The sequence below is a fragment of the Hordeum vulgare genome, chromosome 2H (assembly GCF_904849725.1).
Source record: "Hordeum vulgare subsp. vulgare chromosome 2H, MorexV3_pseudomolecules_assembly, whole genome shotgun sequence".
NCBI lineage: Eukaryota > Viridiplantae > Streptophyta > Magnoliopsida > Poales > Poaceae > Hordeum > Hordeum vulgare.
In genome coordinates this window covers 242,980,754-242,995,750 of record NC_058519.1, presented here as the reverse complement: position 1 = coordinate 242,995,750, position 14,997 = coordinate 242,980,754, and the positions used below count along the sequence as shown (strand labels likewise).

Here is a 14,997-nt window from a genome sequence, read left to right as displayed (position 1 = left end):
TTTTTGACCACATCCATCAAGAAGGTCATAATCCCATTGCACAGAATGGTCACTGACATGTGTAGCTCTATTTATGCCCGTATTGTAGGTCCTCCATGGAAAAATTAAGAAGGTCATAGGCTTAACTAGAGGTGACTGGAGAGACAACTCGACAATTTCGCCTACGTGTCTTGTATAGGTATCGACAAGGCCACAAAGTATAAGTACGTTGAAAAGTCAGAATGAATAGACCATACCTGCCCAAATGGGCCGGCCCGGCCCGGCCCGGCCCGTTGTAATCGTGCAAGGCATGGCACGGCCCGCCTGGGCCCGATTAATATACGGGTCGTGCCGTGTCGGCCCGTGTGCCAGCCTCCCAGGCCCAAGCACGGCACACAGGCCTAATCGGGCCGGCCCGTGGCATGCTAAGCCCATGACACGCTAGCTATTTTGATTTAAAAAAAATAAAAAAGGAAACAAAATCAGGCCCCCTCCCTTTCCCGCTCCCGTCTGCCCTTTCCCGCCCTCCCCTCCCTTTCCCGCGCACCCCTCCCGCCCAGCAGCCCCTGCGCTGCACCCCCGCTCCCGCTGACCGCGCCCCCGCCAGCCAGATCTATCGGCCCAAACATGCCCCCCGTCGGCCCGCCTCGCTCCCTCCTAATCGTGTCGGGCCGTGCCGGCACGCGGGCTCGGGGTGGCAGCCCGGGCACGGCCCATGGCGTGCTCGTGCCTAGCCCGGGCACGATTAGGCTGTGCCGGGCCCGACCCGTGTCGTGCCTGGCCTGTGGGCAGTCGGGCCGACCCGCGTGGCACGACCCGTTTGGCCAGGTATGGTATAGATATCGACAAGACCACAAACATGAAAAACAAAATTTTGATGCAATGGAAATGAAAACTCCCTTTTAAAACATTGTTTGCCATTAGAATATGCACCCGTGTGTAGAATAAAATTTCACTTTTTTGAATTTTTCATATAAAAAATTAGAAGAAAAACAAAAAGAAAATAATAATTACATGTGCTCTATTTTCATTGGTGTAATTAGTTGTCACTCGGATCAATGACGTGGCGTCCATCCATCCACTCATCTCTTCATCCCACATCCATCCAACAATCTATCCACAGAAAAGAAGAAAAAAAAAGAGAAAGAAAAAGGAAAATCCCCACACGCACCCAGTTACCCAAACCCTATCTCCTTCCATCACACTCTACCCCACACCCACGTCTCCTCTCTGGTGTCCCGCGTCCTAGTTTAGCCGCCGCCGCCGCTTACCTTATTCCGGCTAGATCCGGCGGCCATGCCCTGCGCGCAGCCAACTGCAGATCTCACCTAGCCCTGCATCGTCGATCCCTCCATCCATATCCATCCCTCCCTGCCTCCAATGCCGTGGGATAAATTTTTAGTATGCTCGCACTCCAGGACGCCATGGAGGACGCAGCTCCACCACTACCCCGACGCTATCTAGGTCCGGCCCGCTCCATCTCCTCTCCTACTCGATTTCTTCTTCTCCCCTTAACTTACAATCCCCTCCCCTAATGTGCAGGAGCATCCCAGATTCGGTCCATCCAAGCTCCCCGCCGCCTTGGTCTCCGCGAGGGCTGGATCTTGGCCATCGAAGAGGGAGGGATCGAAGAAGAAGATTGCTCTGCTCGGCTGCTGCTGTTGCGATGATTGGGATGGTGGGTGCCGTGGTTTGTTTCAATTCCATCTACGTATGTTGCTTGCCGAGCACCTTCACAAAAGAGAATCTCATCCTGTATGCAGATACTTTGTCCTACAGTGATAGATGAGTGTCATCAATAACCAAGTGTATGAAAGGCAAAACCATCATATGACAGATTGTCAAATCCTGCATCCATCGTAGATGCATGAATGTTTCACTTTGTGTCAGAGCAGTAACCATGGAAATAGTTACCGGTTCAGCACCATTGAATAAAGAATTTTGAGCAGTTTTAACATGACCCATCTGGCCCTCTTACCTGCTGTTTTCACGTCATGAAACTTTTCGTGCTACCTTCCAGATGATAGATGTTCAATCTGCATTTCCGTGAAGCCTAGATGCTCGAAATACCGGAGTTTGGACTGGATTAGTTAATGGCAGTGTGTGCATCACGAGTAAGGATAGAATAGTGCTGCACAAAAGTTGTTTATGATCCATCTAGTACTGCTGTATCGTTCCTAGTCAACATCCGATTAGCATCACGTTTTGCTAGTGCTTCTATGGTAGATGTTCCAGAACATTTTTTTCTCTCCAGAATATGGTTGTATCATCTTCTACTTGTTCTTCTGTTTTCTTGCACCTCTTATGACTGGTAGTTCCGTTGTCTGAAACTGGTCGGAACATAAAGACAAAGCAGCATTATCTCGACTATAAAACTTAATTTTTTTTGTATTACTTATATTTATCGGAGCATCTAGTTATGGCCGGTGAAGAGAATGAATTAGTTGTGGTTGAATTAGTACAGATTCTTGGAGTACTTCAAGACTTCGTTGTAGAGGTTGTAGCTAGACCGGCCTCTAACAAATGCACCCGATGAAGGCTAGCGTGACCGGTTTAATATTGTCATGTATTTAATTCAACTATTTCTTGATCAGTATGTGTGGTTCTCTTACTGCATGAGTAACCTTATTCATAGCAATCTTCATTCTTTAGGTGAAAGCAACCTGGTATTCTATCGTCAGCCAACTACATGAGTAACATTGATTATTTAGCTGACTACACAAGTAATTTACTTTTTCTCATCTTATGATGCTCGGAGCAATGCTTGGTTAGTACTAGCCTCCAGTTTGATTTATTTGCATTTCAAAGGGCTGGATATTGACCCTCTTCTTGGCATCAATTGTTGTTGGCTTTTTAATTATTTATCCTTTTGTTTTGTTACAGTGTGATGAAGCTTACTCGCGCAACCTATTCACATATGTACTGTAGCTGTTGAAGCAAAAGTTATCTGCACAGGTGGAAAAGAGCTTCAATTCACAGTAGTAATGTGTGCTTTCCTTCATGACTATTACCAGTACATAAATGAAATAAAACGATACTCCTTATCAATAAAATAGACTAATAGAAAAAATATATGCTAATAGAAAAAATATATGCTAATTTGCATGTGTGACTTCCCTTATCCCTTCCATCTAGGAAGTATCTATTACTAGTCAGCTTTCGAATAAGTATGGCAGTATATATAAACACCTTTCACATGATTTTTCCATCGGGAGTAATATATGCTACTATACTCATCCAGACATGAACATGAATGTGAAACATACTAGTACATGTCTCCGTCTGCACTCGTCCGTAAGAAATATGGATATATATTCTTTTTCCAGTGAAATTATTTATTATAAGTGGAGGATATTGCTATGTAGTATGAGTATATTTGTATTTCCATAATTAAAATATAGTGTTGTGTTCTTTTTTTGAAACTAAAATATAGAGTATGTTCATCCGTAATATGAGTATATCCATTGAAAATGTGGTATATTCATCCATGTAGTAGTATATACAGTAGTACTTGCAACCAAATAGTACAAATCTTTCCTTTCAGGTTGATGGCCCAAGGCAGAAAGATTAAATGGTGCATATATGTACTACCTTTTGAGATTAGACTAGGAGTATATACTGCTTGTAGAACTAATTAACCACATTTGCTTTTTTATTTACACTTATTTCTAGCTATATACTTTGTTTTGATAAGAGGTTATAAACTACTCCTAGTATTTTTTTTTGTTATATACCATGTACAATTTTATTTGCGGGTATATACCATGTACTGCTTCTTTTGCAGGTATATACCATGTACTACTGAGGGTATATACTACTTTCCTATGAATGAGTATATGAAGTACATACCACGTCACGTGGGCGGACGTGTATACCTTTTTTTGTAGCGCATAGAGCATATTCCTCAATTTAGCAAAAGGCACTTAGAAGTAAAAGTTGCATCTTCGTTGAGAACGAGAGTATGCTCAATTGAGGAGTACATTCTATATATTGCTTGAACCATGTATAGTACTGTAAAACAATCAGACAAATAGTATTCGATTGTCATCACACCTCTTTACAAACAAGCAAGGCAATCTATACATGTTTTGAGTTAATAAAATACAGATCCATATACTTTTTCGTTAGCCATGATTGCTTTCTTCGGATAGCTTTTAATATATATATTGTGCGTGCAATTTTACTAGTTTCTTTGGTCTGAAAGCCTTACCATCATTTTCTTCTTATAGACGGCAATGGCAAGAGCATATTGTGCGGAGAAAGAGGATGAGAAGAAACTTGTGGTTCTCATCCCATCTTTGTGGAACTCTCTTTTTGTGCGATTGTGCACTTGTTGGGTCCTTTTTCTGTGCACTTGCACTTGTAGAAGTATTCTGTTGTGCACATGTAAAATTATGTTGATGTGCCCTTGTTAGGCGTTGAACCTTAATGCGTGGAGTCGGTGGATGATGTAATGTATTTGATCTGATATGCTACTGAAATGAAATATATATTCTATTTGCAATCTTTTATTATGTTGTACCTATTTTTAATGGACCTTTCCTGAGATATGCGTGCTTTGGATCTGAAATTTTGATGATTCCATTTGGTCACTAGCAATGCCATGTCTCCTACGTGGCTCACACAAATGGGTAATGACCAAACCAAAATTTTGGTCGATAGAGACCTATGACCAAAATTTTAGAAAGGTCATGTTTGTTCATTCTTGACGGCCAACTGTTGACGTTGTAAATTTGGTCAAAAAAAGGTCAATAAATGATAACAATGACGAATCAATGACCAATGTAGGGAGTCATGATTGACCTTATTTCTTGTAGTGGCAAGCGGGAGCAGAGGCGGCCGGCGGGCGGGGAGGAGGGGTGCCGCGGGCGGGCGCGGGGAGGAGTGCGTGGGGAGGAGGCCGTGGGGAGGAGGGGGCGGGAATGGAGGCGGCCGATAGGCGGGGAGGAGGGGTGCCGCGGGAGGGGAAGAGGGGGCGGGGGAGGAGGCGGCCGACGAGAGTTGAGGCGGCCTGCGGGCAGGGGACGAGTGGCTGAGAGAACTGTCGGAGCGGAGGAGACTGGCCAGTGAGAGTGAGATGGAGAGGGAGACGGCCGTTAGGGGGGCTCTCTTTGCCGTCAGCCCCCCGACGACAAAGAGTAGGAGATAGGGGGGACGGGGTGGGGAGACGGCCGTTAGGGGGCGGGCTCGCTTTGCCGTCCGCCCCCCGACGGCAAAGAGAAGGAGGGCAGACAGCAAAGGGAGCGCCCGTTATGGGGTGGGAGGGGGTGTACGGTGGATTCTTTGCCGTCTGGCTCCTTTTCTTTGTCGTCCGCCAACAGACGACAAAGAAAAGACTTATGGAAAAGAGTATCTTTGCCATCCGTCTGCTCTTTGCCGTCAGTTTTTTGCTGACTGACGGCAAATAGGGTCCTTGCCGTCCGCTGGCTGATGGCAAAGTAGGGGCTGACGGCAAATAACTGAATTCCAGTGTGATGACGCTTCGTGCTGTCGTTAGGAGCCTCCGATTAAGTTGTGGAGATTGCCCCAACCTTGTTTGTAAAGGACCAGTTGTCGCCTTCAATTGCACCACTAATGGAATCACGACATTTGCATTATGTGGGGCGTGAGGGTAATACAGTGGCCTTAGTGGCATCTTGGGAGCATTGTGGCTCCACACGGGTCCAACGGAGATGTACTTCCCCTCAAAGTGAAGGAACTTTGGTAACACATCCTCGTCATGAGTTCTACTTGTGGTTACTTCTTACCTTTACTTTGTATTTGTTGCTTGCTTTTTGTTGTTGTTAGCATCATATATATAGGTTTCTCACCTACTTGCATATCTAGACAACCTATTACTTGCTAAACTTAATTTGTTGAAGAAAAGCTAAAAATTTGTAGTTGCCTATTCACCCCCTCTAGTCAACCATATCGATCCTTTTAATTCGTATCATAGCTACGTCGTTTGTTAAGGGTTTCACCACCCAAAGAGTATGGTTAGTGATGGGGTTAGGGTTGTGAATTTACATGTGGCCATGTGTGTGAACAAGGTCTCACGAGATTATTTAAACGAGGCTATTTTCTTAGTTAAATCTTCTATGGCAATCGAGGTCAAATCCATGTTTAAAGATTTCCTTGATGGGCTCAAACTCTGTGCCGATTTGTTGCGGGTGGTTAACCCCACTACTTTGGATTCAGATGCAAATTCGATAAGAAGCAGGTTAGTAGTGATAAGAACAAGTTACCTCAAGGAACGAGTCGGGCGGATACCTTTTCCTTGGTTCCTCCTCCCGTGGTATATGAAGGACCGGTTCAGCCACTACATATTAATAACCTTGTTCCTCCTCCTCAACTTGTTAAGACTGATGTTGCTAATTTGGTTTTTCATATCAAGTCTCATTTGAATCACAGCTCAACACAACTTTGGAGAATTATTGAGCAAGGATACTATCCTGTTGATCCAAGAAACCTTACTCCAAGAGAAGAGGCCGACAATCAACTCAATCACTCCGCCTTGTTCATACTTCAAGTTGCTGTCCCCCATTGAATATCCTTCTCACTTACGTCCCTTCACTCATGCTAAGGATAATTGGGAACACATTGTTTCCATGTACAAGGTAAGCTCGAGTGTTCAGTAGTCTAACTTTGAGGTGATTATTGATGAGGTAGATGAATTTGTGATGCTTGATGATGAGGACCATCCTGAGCTTTATCAGAGAGTGACAACTCTAGCCGTTGCTCTTCATCATGGAAGAAACATGTGGATGATAATTCCAGCAAGTGTAATTTTCTCAATGCCATCAGGATATTCAACAAGGCCATGTCCTCTATTATCCGTCAAAGACGGGACTAACACTCTTTGACCTCAATCGATGTGTTGGATGATTTCGTTGCCATGCACATATTTAACATGACCGCATACAAAGCTATAGCTCAAGTCTAGCAGTCAATAAAATTCTCTCCCAACCTAGCTTTCAAGGTGACGGACGTTTTGGAGGAGGAGGAAGAAGAAGAAGAATAAGAAGAAGAGGAAGGTTGTCCCGAACACACCAAATATGCTTACCACAAGCACTTGGCTCTTGCGTCAAGGCAATTTGTGGGCAACAAGAGAAAATCTAGGCCCAAGTCCTCCAAGAACAACTCAAGCCGGTCTAAGGGAAACAAACATGTGAGGATTTGCTACAATTGTGGCAATGTGGGTCACTTTGTGGTGGATTGTCTGTATGATAATAGGGAAGACAATGGTGGCACGCTCATTCGCAAAAACAAAGCAAAGTCTTTCCCCAATAAGAACAACTTCTCCAAGAATATTTCTCAAAAGATGTTGGTGGCTCAAGAAGTGTATTTCTTCGATGATTATGATGATGATGATGATGATGGAAGTGGTGAAGTAATGGTAATGGAGATGGTGGCCATTGCATCTTCCTCTCCAACCAAGGTGTCTCTCTCTGACTTCCCCAATGAGAACCGCATTGCCAAGTGCCTTATGACCAAGGCATCCAACAAGGTAACCTCCTACATCAAAACTACCATTTCCACTATCCCTTCTTCTGGGATAGCGGAGATGAAAAAGAGGAGGTAAAAGTGGAGGAAAATTCAATTGATAAATTCATGTGAAAAATCAAGGATGAAACCAAGAAGCATTTTGTTGCTCCCTTGGGACAACTAGGTGAGGCTAGTGATCTCATTGAGTCTCATGAAAAGACCATCTCTCAATTAGAGGGACATAGTCACGACAATGCCGATGAGATAGCAAATCTTTCAATTTCTGTCGAGCAAGAGTGAGATCTTTATTTGACTCTCGAGGAGTCACACAATGATGACCATGCTAAATTACGAAAAGTCATGATCATGCTCTTGCTCTTTATCGCATGCTCCAATTTGAAAAGGTTGCACTTGGGCTAGACCATGATAGACTCAATGAAGAGTTTGTTACAGTTTACAAGGCTCGGAAGACTTTGAAGAGTGCTCATGCTTCTCTAAAAGAGTCTCATGTTCAACTCAAAGTAAAAATTACTAAGTAAATAGCCACATGTTATCCCTTCATACTCATTTATAATGTCAATGCTACTCACCCTTGTTGTGAGCATGTGCATCTTGTGGAGGATAATGCCAAGTTAGAAGAGAAACTTGAGAGAGTCCCTGTGATGTGCATACAAGGACAAAAGAACCTTAATAACCTTTTGAGAAATCAAAGCGAAATGGTTGGAAAGGTAGCAGTTGGGTTTGCACCCAAATCCAAGAACAACAAGAAATTCAAGACTAGCCAAACTCCCCCGCTCAAGGAAACCTTTGTCAAAGCCGGGGAGGGTGCTCAATATAAGTGGAAGGACAAGATTCACGCTGGTAATGCCAAAAAGTGCAAAACCCCTTCGTCCAACAATGTCAGCGTATTTAATCCGTCTTATGTTTTATGTCATGCTAGTGATGGATTTTTTTTTTTGCAAAATTTGTTGGTTCTTTTTATGAATACATTGAATGTTCTATTTGGGTTCTTAAGACCCTTGTTGCTAACATGAAAGGAACCATGAAAGAATGGGTATCTTAATACAAACATTGATCTCTTATAGGAGTTTGCTTCAGGGGGAGTGTCATGGTTTCTTGATATTGGAGCAACAAATCATATGACTGGAAGCAAGGACTTGGTGGTGGACGCTAATTCCGATCCATCGTGGCCACTCAAGTCTCCTTTGCTGATAACGTGATTTCAAAGATACTGGGTCTTCGAAACGTGGTAATCTCTTCGGATTATCCTTTGAGAATTTCATCCTTGTTGAGAGCCTTGCATACAATTTACTTTTCTGGTCATTTGTACCTTCTTTGGTGTCAACACCGTGGCCCTTTTCTGGAGCAAGACTCATAAAATATCCTTTTTTGGGCATGTCAAGAATGGTCTCTTTATGGTTAACTTTTTGGAGCGACCCACTAAGATCTCGACTTTTTGAATGTCTAAATTTGATGTGGGATCAGTTTGGCATCGCCGGCTATTCCATGTCAATATGAGATCTTTGCAAAATCTCCTCAAAGGGGATCGCGTTCGTGGACTGACAAATGTGAGTTTTGCCAAATATCATGCTTGTAGTGCTCGTATCAAAGGAAAGCTTCATGGGACATATCATCATCCCACTACTACTATCTACTCAAAAAGGACCTAGGATTTACTTCACATGGATGTCTTTGGTCCTCCCTATTTAGATAGTCTTGGGGTAAGAAGGTATTTCTTGGTTATAGTGGACGATTATTCAAGATATACTTGGGTATACTTCTTCAGTAGGAAGAGTGAGAACCAACAAACTGTCATCGACTTTGCTAATGAAGCTCAACGTCAGTATGAGGCAAAGATATTGATGATAGAAGTGAAAATGGCACCGAATTCAAGAACTACTCCTAGGATGAGTTTCTTAGTGGTGAGGGGATCAAGCACCAATACTCCGCACCATATACCCCTCAACAAAATGTTGTCGCGGAAATGAAGAACCGTACGTTGATGGACGCGTGACACGTCTTCAACGTATCTATAACTTTTTATTGTTTGATGATGATATATTATCATTATAGGATACTTTTGGTGTATTTATTTAAAAAATTATATTATTTTTGAGAACTATCCTATTGACCCAGTGCCCACTACGAGTTGATTTTTTTTGCGAGTATTTCACTTTTCAGGGTTTCCATAGCAAACGATGTCCAATTGCCCTCAAACTTTTTGGTGATTTTTTCTAGACCAAAAGAAGACCAACGAGCATCAAAAGAAGGCTGGAGACCTCAAGAGGGGCCCACAAGCGAACAAGGTGCGCCTTGATGGCTTGTCCCTCCCTCATGGCCCACCCAACTCCGTTCTTTGGCTTATAAATTCCCATCTACCCTAAAAACACCAGGGGGAGTCCCGAAACACTTTTTACGCTGTCGCAAGTATCTCTTCAAATGAGAGGCCATTTGGAGCTCCATTCTGACACCTTGCCGTAGGAGGATCAATCATGGAGGGCCTCTTCGTCAACCTTGCTTCCCTCACGATGATGTGTGAGTAGTTCACCACAGACCTACAGGTCGATAGCAATACCTAGATGCAATCTCTCTCCTTGATCTTCAATACAATGATCATCGCATCTTTGCTTTGATTCATATGATGTAATTCCTTTTATGTTGTGTAGTTATTGGGATCCGATGAATTGCGGGTCTATGTTCACATTATTCATGATAAATATTTGAGTCTCCTCTGAATAATTATATGATTCTTTTGTGCATGATTATGATAGTTTCCTAATTCTCTCTGATCTGTTAAAATAGTTTGGCCAACTAGATCGATATTTCTTCGATGAGAGAGCTTCAGTATGGTAGGTTCAACCTGGAGAAGGAGACAAGATGCATCTTTGTGTTGATTCTACTAAGGATAAAACAACGGGATTTATTCATATTTCTTGAATTTACTTTGTCTACATCATGTCATTGTTCTCCGTGCATTCTCTATTTTACTTAAAACTCTAGATGCATGCTGGATAGCAGTCGATGATTGGAGTAATAGTAATAGGTGCAAGCAGGAGTCAGCCTATTTGTTTAAGGACATGATGCCTATACACACATGATTATTGACGTGAATATTGCATAACTATCCTCTTTTCTATCAATTTCCCAATAGTAATTTTTTTACCCACTGTATATTATTTTTCATAAGAGATGTCATTAGGGAAAGTTATGCCCCCTAGGACTATTCACAACATACTGATAAAACATTCATTAGCTTGCTGCTATTTACTTGTTTTATTTTATCTTTCTATCTAAAATTATCTGCGCATATACCTTGCTTGCAAATAAAAAGACACGAGGACTGACAACCCTCTTGCTTGCATTTGATGCAAGTTATTTGTTCTTTTGTCTGCAACCGTTGAACACAATTGTGGTAGATATTCCTATTGGTTCGATAAACCTTGTTTTCATAACTGTGGGAAATACTTATCCACATTTGGCTGCGATAACCCGTTCATGTTCACAGAAAACACAATGAAGATCAAAAGTATCAACACGTAAAAGGACAACTTTTGGGCCAAAGCCATCTACACCGCATGTCATGCATCTAATCATCTCTACCTCCACAAAGACTTGAACAAGACTCCCTACGAAATTCTAACCGGGAAGAATCCCAACCTCTAATACTTCCGGGTGTTCTATTGTATGTGTTTAATTCTCAAGAAATTTGCTCGATAGTATAAATTTGAAACCAGATCTGAAGAGGGCATATTTATTGGTTATGCTACAAAATCTCATGCTTACTGTGTCCTCAAAAAGTCTACTGGACTCATTGAGGGGAGTGTAACATGGAGTTTGATGAAAATAATGGCTCCCAAGTGGAGCAAAGTGCTGTTTGTGATGAAATTCCTCCCCAAGCCATAAGAAGAATGTGTGTGGAACACTTCCTACCCGTTGAGGAACCCCTTGTGGCCGAAGGAGTAGGACAATGTTCCATAGAAGTTGAACCATCACTAATGCAAGACCCACATCCTTTCGAAGAACAAAGTGAAGGCCCTAAACCAAGTGAGCAATATCAAAGGCAAGATCAACGTCATGATGATGGTGTTACCCCAAGTGGTGCCCAAGGTCAAGTTCACCCCCCCGAGCATGCTCAAAATCAAGTGCAAGCTCAAAATCAAGCGCTAGCTCAAGGTCAAGAGCAAGCTCACAAAGGCTCACAAGGTAGTAAAAAGGTTGCTCCTCAACTCTTCATGGAGGATATTCTAGAAAGATGAGTCACCAATATTGCTTCCAAGATTAATCATAAACAACATATTTTGGAGAAAGTCTATGGAATCTTGAAGAAAGGTTAACTACTCACCATTAATTAACAAACTTTTGTTCACAACATGCAACATTTCTTGCATTGGACCCATAAAGGTACAAGACATGCTGGAGGACCTGGAGTGGCTTGAAGCCATGCATGAACTTAACAACTTTGAGCGCAACGAAGTGTTGTGGTTGGTGCCAAGACCAAGAGGGAACCACAATGGCATGGGAACCAACTGGATCTTTAAGAACAAGCAATATTCTAACAATGTTGTCATTCACAACAAGGCGAGATTAGTGGCACAAGGCTACTCCCAAGTCGAGGGTATCGACTACGGTGAAACCTTTCCTCCCATTGCTCACCTTGAATATATTTGCATGTTGCTTGCATATGCCTCTCATCATAATTTCAAATTATATCAAATGGATGTGAAGAGTGCATTTCTTAATGGTCCTTTTAAGGAGTTGGTATATGTCAAGCAACCCCCAGGGTCCGAGGATCCCAAGTTCCCCAATCATGTATGCATGATCGATAAGGCACTCTATGGCCTTAGACAAGCCCCACATGTGTGGTATGAGCACGTTACAGAGATGTTGCAAGATGGTGGGTTTGAAATTGGGAAAATTGATCCCTCTTTTTTCATGAACAAGGTTAAATGGAACTTTTTCATATGCCAATTATATGTTGATGATATTCTCTTTGGTTCTCCTAACAAAGGTTTTTATGTAGAGTTTGCCGCTCTAATGACCGAAGAGTTTGATATGTCTATGATGGGAGAGTTGAAGTTCTTCCTTGGATTTGAAGTCAAGCAACAAAGTCAAGGAACCTTCATCAACCAAGAAAAATACACTCAAGAAATCCTTAAGAGGTTCAAGTTGGATGAACTCAAACCGGCCTAGGCAAACAGTCCCATGCCACTCACATGCCAACTTGACATCTGTCCAAATGGTAAATTCATGGATTGAAAGGTATTTCGCTCCATGATTGGCTCTTTTATTTACCTTTGTGCATCTAGACCGGATATTACATTGAGTGTGGGAAGTTGTGCACGATTTCAATCGGCACGTAAAGAAAGCGACTTTGTGCGGTCAAGCAAATCTACCCCAAACTTTGGCTTATGGTCCCCACAGGAGCTTCATTTTATTATAGGATATTCGGACTCGGATTGGGTGGGAGACCATGTGGAGAGGAAGTCAACTTCTGGAGGTTGCCAAATACTTGGTCGCTCTTTGGAAAGTTGGTCTTCAAAGAAAAAAAATTATGCTTCTCCCTCGTTCACTGAGGCCGAGTATGTAGCTGCCACAGGTTGATGTGCTCGGTTACTTTGGATGAGGAAAACTTTAAATGATTATGGTCTCACTTGATACAAGGTGCCTCTTTATTGTGACAACGAAAGTGCAATTCATATCTCCAAAAACTAGGTTCGACACTACAAAACAAAGCACACAGAGATTTGTCATCACTACATCCAGAATCATATGAAGCGTGGGTAGATTTATCTTATTCACCTCAACACTAATGAACAACTTGCCTATATTTTCATGAAGCCATTGGATGAAGCAAGATTTCGTGAGTTAAGGCATGACCTAAATATGATTGATTCGAGCAATGTGGATTGAAGTTCGGCACACCCCACCACTCTCATCGTATTATCCTGTTTAGATGTAGGCATATATTTAGGGGAGTGTTGTTCTCTCAATGAACTCTATCTCCCCCTATTTTGCGTAAAACGATCAAGCGTTTCACATTAGTCATTTTTAATGACACTTGTGCTTCAAAGATTCGTTTTGTTCCTGGGCCCAAGGTTAAAATATTCATGGTGTCATACCAATTGACTCAAACAAAGGTGGCTTCGGCCACCGCCCCCTCCTAGTGAGGCATTTACTTTTGAGAGCTTGTTCGTGTGTAGTGTCACTCCAAGTTTTTCTTTCTTCGTGTTTGAACTCTTTTAATTTGGAGTGTATATTCTTGTATTGGATGTTTTTCGGAGTCTCCTTCTCTTGTTTTATCTATTTCTCAAACTCATTAGTTACATAGGTCTTGTTCTCTTTTGTTGATGAGCTATTTTTGGACGCAAGCGATACCTCCGATCTCAGGCTAGTACTACCACTTCAAGGACTCCCAGAGGGTTCAAGTTGTGGGTAGGGGGGTTCTATCTCCCCCATACCCATTAACTTTCCCCCCTTTTAGTTTTCCCTTTCTCTGGCAAAAAAGAACTCTCACAGAGGCTGATACGTCCATTTTGCATCATGGTTTCACGTTGATATTTATCGCTTCTTGGGCTGTTATTTCACTTCATGGTACAATTCTTATGCCTTTTCTCTCTTATTTTACAAGGTTTACATGAAGAGGGAGAATACCGGCAACTGGGATTCTAGCCTGAAAGTGGAGAAAGTTTGAGATACCTATTCTGCGCAACTCGAAACGCCGTAAAAATCAACTAGGATTTTTTTCCCGATTTATCAAAAATACTGGGCCGAAGAAGTGCCAGAGGGGGGCGTGCAGGTGGCCACAAGCCTGCACGGCGCGACCACCCCCCAGGCCGCGCCATGAGGGCTTGTGGCCACCCTGCAGGTCCACTTGCCCCCCTCTTTTGCTATATGAAGGGTGTCGTCCACAAAAAAAAGGCGGAGCTTTTTCGTGGTTTTCGCCGCCACCACAAGGAGGAACTTGAGTAGAACAAATCTAGAGCTCCGGCAGAACGATCCTGCCAGGGAAACTTTCCTCCGGAGGGGGAAATCGTCGCCATCGTCATCACCAACATTCCTCTCATTGGAGGGGACTCGTCACCATCAACATCTTCTCCAGCACCATCTCATCTCCAAACCCTAGTTCATCACTTGTAATCAATCTCCGTCTCGCGACTCCGATTAGTACTTGTAAGGTTGCTAGTAGTGTTGATTACTCTTTGTAGTTGATCCTAGTTGGATTACTTGGTGGAAGAGTTTATGTTCAGATCCTTGATGCTACTCATTACCTCTCTGGTCATGAATATGATTATTCTTTGTGAGTAGTTACTTTTGTTCCTGAGGACATGGGATAAGTCATGCTAATAGTAGTCATGTGAATTTGGTATTCGTTCAGTAATTTGATATGTTGTATGTTGTTTTTCCTCTAGTGGTGTTATGTGAACGTCGACTACATAACACTTCACCATTATTTGGGCCTAGAGGAAGACATTGGGAAGTAGTAAGTAGATGATGGGTTGCTAGAGTGACACAAGCTTAAACCCTAGTTTATTTGTTGCTTCGTAAGGGGCTGAT

General features: G+C 42.7%; 1 long non-coding RNA gene across 1 annotated transcript; it reads left to right on the top strand.

Moving 5' to 3' along the window:
• The first annotated feature begins 2,631 nt into the window (after nucleotides 1-2,631).
• On the top strand, nucleotides 2,632-4,253 carry LOC123425987. Its single transcript, XR_006621976.1, has 3 exons — nucleotides 2,632-2,746; nucleotides 2,863-2,934; nucleotides 4,209-4,253. It is a non-coding gene; the product is annotated as an uncharacterized LOC123425987 (long non-coding RNA).
• The last annotated feature ends 10,744 nt before the right edge of the window (nucleotides 4,254-14,997 follow it).